Source organism: Delphinus delphis, chromosome X (genome assembly GCF_949987515.2).
Source record: "Delphinus delphis chromosome X, mDelDel1.2, whole genome shotgun sequence".
Lineage (NCBI taxonomy): Eukaryota > Metazoa > Chordata > Mammalia > Artiodactyla > Delphinidae > Delphinus > Delphinus delphis.
Genome location: NC_082704.1, coordinates 113,507,814 through 113,514,317, shown reverse-complemented (window position 1 = coordinate 113,514,317; position 6,504 = coordinate 113,507,814). Strand labels below are relative to the sequence as shown.

General features: G+C 39.4%; 1 protein-coding gene across 1 annotated transcript in view; it reads right to left on the bottom strand.

The window, feature by feature from the left end:
- Window positions 1-6,504, bottom strand: part of CLTRN (collectrin, amino acid transport regulator) — a 79,657-nt gene that overhangs the window by 72,967 nt on the left and 186 nt on the right. The window contains exon 2 of the mRNA XM_060002135.1: window positions 3,257-3,314. The gene's annotated coding sequence lies outside the window, so the exon portion shown is untranslated. The remainder of the gene's footprint in view (window positions 1-3,256; window positions 3,315-6,504) is intronic.

Here is a 6,504-nt window from a genome sequence, read left to right as displayed (position 1 = left end):
GTAATGTCTTTTTATGTGTGACATTTTTGAGCTGTCTTTTTACTGATATGTTTATCAATTGGTGGTTCTACAGAGTTATAAGTAGGGATGATAATCAAAATATTTAACAACTGGTAAGGCACAGACACTGAGCATCCAGAATGCAGGCTTTTCAGAAACAGCCACAGGACCCAGATTGGTACTTCTTGGCTGAACATTGGCTATGGTTTTAGGTATATTTTATTTTAAAACATGAATGAGTATTCTTTTATAAGGCCTTCTCAATGGGTATATTTGCCTCGATTTTCACTTGTCATTACTAGTACAGGACATGATTACTTACTATCAATTTATAATATAGAAAAAATATTTTGTGAGCTTCCTTGGCGGCGGAGTGGTTAAGAATCTACCTGCCAAGTCAGGGGACACGGGTTCGAGCCCTGGTCTGGGAAGATCCCACATGCTGAGGAGCAACAAAGCCCATGCGCCACAACTACTGAGCCTGCGCTCTAGAGCCCGTGAGCCACAGCTACCGAGCCCGCATGCCACAACTACTGAAGCCCGCCCGCCTAGAACCCGCGCTCCGCAACAAGAGAAGACACCGCAATAAGAAGCCCGTGCACCGCAACGAAGAGTGGCCCCCGCTTGCCACAACTAGAGAAAACCCGTGCGCAGCAACAAAGACCCAACGCAGCCAAAACTAAATAAAAATAAAATAAATTTATTTAAAAAAAAAGAAAAAATATTTTGTAATCCTAAAAACACAAGGGTTTACTTATATCTGGAAATCCTTTTGCATTTCTGAAAGTCAGATGTTTTACTTAAAGGCTTGATCATATAGAAAGCATATGCAGAATATTTTAAAGAAAAAGCTTTAAGTGCCTAGAACTTAAAATTCTTTCATGATCCATTTACAGAAATACTTTTCAAAAGGCTAGTAATATAATAGTCTATGGTTTATAATATTATTTTGAATTGTTTGTACATTGTTTCATAGAATACAATATTTTCCACAATGACAGAACTATCTTGACTTCCCTTTAAAACTATCTGAACTTTATTTCATTAGTTGAGGTTCTGTGCAAGGCAGGTGATCAACATAAATCTCCTAATTTATACAGTGGTTTAGAAGACTTTTGCAGGGACTTCCCTCGTGGCCCAGTGGGTAAGACTCCACGCTCCCAATGCAGGGCACCCGGGTTTGATCCCTGCTCAGGGAACTAGAACCCACATGCATGCCGCAACTAAGAGTTCGCGTGCCGCAACTAAGAAGCTGCATGCCACAACTAAGACCTGGTGCAGCCAAAATAAAATAAATAAATAATAAAATAAATAAACATTTAGAAGACTTTTGCTATAATAATAGGGAAAGAAACCTGTCAAATAGGCTAAAACCTAGATAATTCTACATATTCTGAGGAATCCATGCCACTGTTGCCCTTGCTTGTAAATATGTGGAATGTTTTTAATTGCCTATGCCTGTGTTCAAATTCAATACTGCATTTACTAGTATATTTCTTTCATTAGTATGCTAGTCATCCGATCTGCAAGATAAGGTTGGATGAATATACTTAACACTACTGAACTATACACTGAAAAAGGTTAAGATGGCAAATTTTATTTTAATGTGTATTTTACCACCATTAAAAATAACTAATAAATTCAGTAGGGAAAAAAATAGGGTTGGAGTTGTATGTGTAAGTTTGGGGGCATATCTCTGCTCTTAAAAAAGGAAGGGGGTAAAGGCATTGCTTCTAGAGTTCATGCCTTCTCTGGAAAAGGGAAGCATATATGCTCTAGGAAATGAATAAAATCCTTTAAAAGATTAATATGGGGGAAAAGTTATGTTAACTTTATATATTTTTTCTGTTTTAAACCATAGTTATTTTTAAAAGGTAAACACACAAGATATGCATTTTTCAGGGCACACAGGCTTCCCTCCTAGGTCTCTTGCAAATTCTTAATGCAAAATTCAATTGCAGTGAGTCTTCCAAATTGACTCACAGAATGCCTGACTTGCCCTTCTATCTCAGAGATACAAAGGATGTATTCATAGGGTGTGTCCCTGCTGGCCACCCCTGATCAACTTACATCTGGTGTTCTGGTATAGTTATTAACAGCACCCTCTTTCACTCTCAACCATGTCCTGCTTTGCATGACAAATTCTTGGTCACCTTCTCTGCAGAGGTTATGGAAACTGCCTTGGGGATGTGGTTTCTTCCATGCATTAGTCAGATGACCCCCAAGGGGGTGATGTAAATTCCCTGGCTACTGATACACCCTCAGGGGAAACTTTTCAAGTCTTTTCTGCCTCCAAAAAGTGTTTTACTTGTGCCTTCCTAGACATGAAGGGGGAAAGTGGGCTTGAGGGCTGTCAAAGGGCTTGAGAAAGAATTCTGTACTAAAATTGCTGCTTATCTTCATTAAATAATATAATAAAACCCTTTCTTTACACTACTAATATTTGTTTAATGACTTTTTCTTCCTATTAGTTTTTTTGAGCATGTAAGGTATCTATACAATTAGCGAGACAACGTGAGATCAGAGAGTGACTGGAAAACTCATGAGGGATTTACTAGAGAGGCAGGAATGGAAAGATCCACCCGCTGCTCCTCAGCTCACTATGGAACCAGTGCACAATCTGCTGACATCAGGGCAAGCTTCTAGCCCCTTTCTCCTTTCCCAGGGCTACATGGGTTAGGGTGAGGTTGGCTATTCTAAAACCAGGCATCCACCTCAAAAAAGTTTAGGAAGATGTCTTTCCCTTGCTCACTTTGGGGACACATTCTTTTGGCACAGTATTAGCAAAACTACAGTATTGTAATCACTTTAGGTATTTTTCTGTTCACTAGAAGACTCAACTTTTGATACCTATTCTACTTAATGTTTTATTGTGTTTTTAATTCAACTTTAAGTTCTTTCATGCAAAATTTTATTGATCAAAATGGTTACAGTTCAATTAAGCAAATAAGCTCAATTTGACCATGTAATTAGTACATATTAACAATACTGGCTACTTTGCATGTAAATAGTAATGCATTCTTGTTGTTAGGAACTGAATGTTTGTATCCCCCCAAAGTTCCTGTATTGAAATGTAACCCCCAATGTGATGCTAGTAGAAGGTGGGGCCTTTGGGAGGTGACTAGGTCATGAGGTTGGAGCCCTCATGATGGGGTTAGTGCCTTTATAAAAGAGACCACCCAGAGCTCTCTCAGCCCTTCCACCATGTGAGGATACAGAGAGATGGGCATCTATGAATCAGTAAGGAAGTACTCACCAGACACTGAATCTGCCATCTGCCAGCACCTTGATCGTGGACTTCCCAGCCTCTAGAACTGTGAGAAATAAATTCCTGTTATTTATAAGCCATCCAGTCTTTGGTATATTGTTATGGCAGCCCGAACAGACTAAGACACTTGTCCCTGTGTACATTTTGATCCCTGCTTATCAAATTCAATCTACTCTTCGAAAATGGTACTTTGGTTTCAGTTCTAGGTGGGGATATCAACTCTGCCACCATTCCAGGAGTTGTGTTGCTTTGAGCTTATCACTGGACAAAAGAATCAATAAGAATATTAACTGAATGAAGAATAACTTTATTCACTAATAACTGAATAAGAATTGATTGAATAAAGAATAACTACCACTGGATAGTTCCCTGCTCCAAAGAAAACTTTTAATCAGTTGCACAAATATAGATTTGCATGCATTTTCATATTAATATGCATTTATAAGTATCTTATCTTGCTATTTTAAGTGATAACTGTAATCTAGAAAATATATAAAGCCTTTGGCATAGCAATGAGTGTTGGATAGGACTTGAGACCCCACTGTATGTCCTTGAATAAATCTGGTGATTAATACTGAAATTAATGGTAGGTGAGAAATGAAATGTTCTTTCCTGAGAATTTCTGCATTGACCTTTCAGTGAGTCCTAGTACCATTGTCCTACTAGAGCAAGAAAAAAAACAAATTAATTTAAAGAGTTCCAACCTGGCATTCAGAAAGTAGACATTTCTTGCTCTCCCTTTATGCTTGCAATAAATGAAAAATACATTTATGGATCATTCTTTGGTCACTTTATAATAACTAAGACTCATATTTAGGGACTTCCCTGGTGGTCCAGTGGTTAAGACTCCGCACTCCCACTGCAGGGGACACGGGTTTGATCCCTGGTCCGAGAAAAAAACAAAACAAAACCCTCATATTTAGTAATGGCAGTATCTATTACATCATTTATATGAGTAAAATATTTTCTTTAACTTTTTAAGAACAATCAGCTATTTTCTACTGACAAAATAAGACAAAAGTTTAGGCCTTTTCCCATAGAGAGGGGATAAACCAAAACATATATATTTGAGAATAAGTAGATGTTGTATTTCAGGCACCAAGAAAAATAGAAAATACATGTTACATTGCAGAACAAAGATAAATTTGTTCTATTTATCAGAATATCATAGTAGAATGTATCTTTGCATTACATTTTTACATACCTTATTTTATCTTATGATTTATCGAATTCAAATGATGGTAACTGTAGTTTGGAAATGGAATTGGCTTTTAGAGTAACTTCTGTAATGAAATTAACTTGAGCAATTTAAGCTTATTCATGAAAATGAACGCAGCCGTTAACTGTTGAAGATAAACCTCTAACTCCTATAAAAGGAGATTTGCATTCATTTCTAAATCATAATAGAATAAAATCGAAATCTGTATCCCTTTTTAATTAGAAGTATCTTCCTAGAAGACATTCTTAGTTATTCTGACATGAAAGTCTGGTCTGATTCATAAGAAATGTTACAGCAACCCAAACACTGATGCTTTCAGAATGGCAGCAATTCTCAGCATAAGCCCTGGTCACAGGAACCAGCAAAACTGGAGATTTGCACAGCTATATTTTGTGCCACCCAGGGCATTCTCTAGTTAGAGGCCGTAACTGCCAAGTCTTCACCTTCAAGAAGTTTAAGATTTAGTGCCAGATGCAGTCTTATGAAGGCAACAAAGTACAGTATAGTGTGATAGGTGTTATAAAAGGTGAAATACTTGTGCTGAGAGCACCCGCAGGACAAGTACCTAACCCACTCTTGAGGGGGTTGGGAAGTTTTCACGCTGCCGCTGCCGTTAATAACAGATAAAGTTTTGGGGACACTAACTATTGCCAGGCACTATGCCAACATATAGCATTCCCTTGATTTTTACTGATGAGAAAACTGAAGCCTAAACATTAGGAACTGGGAGTTCCCTGGCAGTCCAGTGGTTAGGACGGCCAGAAAAAAAAAATTAGGAATTTACTCAAGATCAGAGAGCCAAGCCTTGAGTTTCCCAGTCCATCCAACTCCAAAGTCTATGTCCCTAATTACCGATGCACTGAGCTGGACAAGCTCCACTTGGAGGCTTGTTACTGCAAGTGTCTTTCTAAGAGGGAGTAGGGCAGTTTATGAAGAGTTTGGGCTTCTGCTGAATGATTTCAAGGAGGGACTAGGGAAACAGGCAGCTTAGTAATTGGGTATCTCAGTAATTTTGATTTGGAGGAGAGAGGGAAAAAGGTAAGCCAGGGAAGTTATCCAATTATCAAAAGATGGGGGTTGTTAATCCTTTTGCAGTCGCAACCTGTCCTTGGGAGAAACACTTTTTTTTGGTCTTGTCCCTGGCCTTGTATGTGTAAATCACGGTCTAATTATTAGCAGGGTTTATTTTGTTTTCTCAGTCCCTTACCCAATTGCCCCAGTTTAATTCCTTGTCACCTCTCACCTAGATTGCGTTATTCCGGCTGTACCCTTTATATTGCAAACCAGAGTAATTTACCTAAAACACAAATATGATCACAACAAGCCTCAACTTAAAATCTTGCAATGGTTCTCTGTTCCCTACAGAGCATAATTAAGGCTTCTTGGAATGGCCCTCCTCCACAACCTAGCCGCAGCGGTATTCAAGGAATACCGCTGTATTCCTTGAAACTTTCAAATTACCCTTTATATTCGATGGCCAAAATTCTCGCGGTTCTGGCAGATCCCACCTTGCTTCACCTCTTAGTGCCTTTGCTTATGCTGGTTTACCTGCAATTCCATTACCACCCTCTCCACCTGAGTAAAGGTCGTCTGCCTTCAAAGCAACTCAGGCATCAGAAAGCTCTCCCTGAATCTCCAGGCGGACTATGTTAAGTAATCTTAGCTGCCTGTACCATATTATCTAATCTATGAATTGGTCCTTCTCTGCCTCTAGATTGTAAATTCCTTGGGAGTAGAGGTTGCACCTTTGCAGCCTCGGTAGTTAATTTCGCCTATAGAGCCGGCAGGTGTGAATGGAAGGGGGCGGCGTAATGAGCTTTGTCTAAGGCGTTGATAGGTCGAACTATGGAAGGAGCCAGAGCCTCGGACTGGAAAGCAAGGCGAGCAGCGTGAGAGATGAGGCTTTGTGAATGGACGAGAAAGAGGGAGGTGTGGCTTTAACTTCTTGGCCACAAGACACCTCACAATGAGGTGGGGAGAGGGAGTGATAACGCACTGGGGACGCGCTACGAGGGAA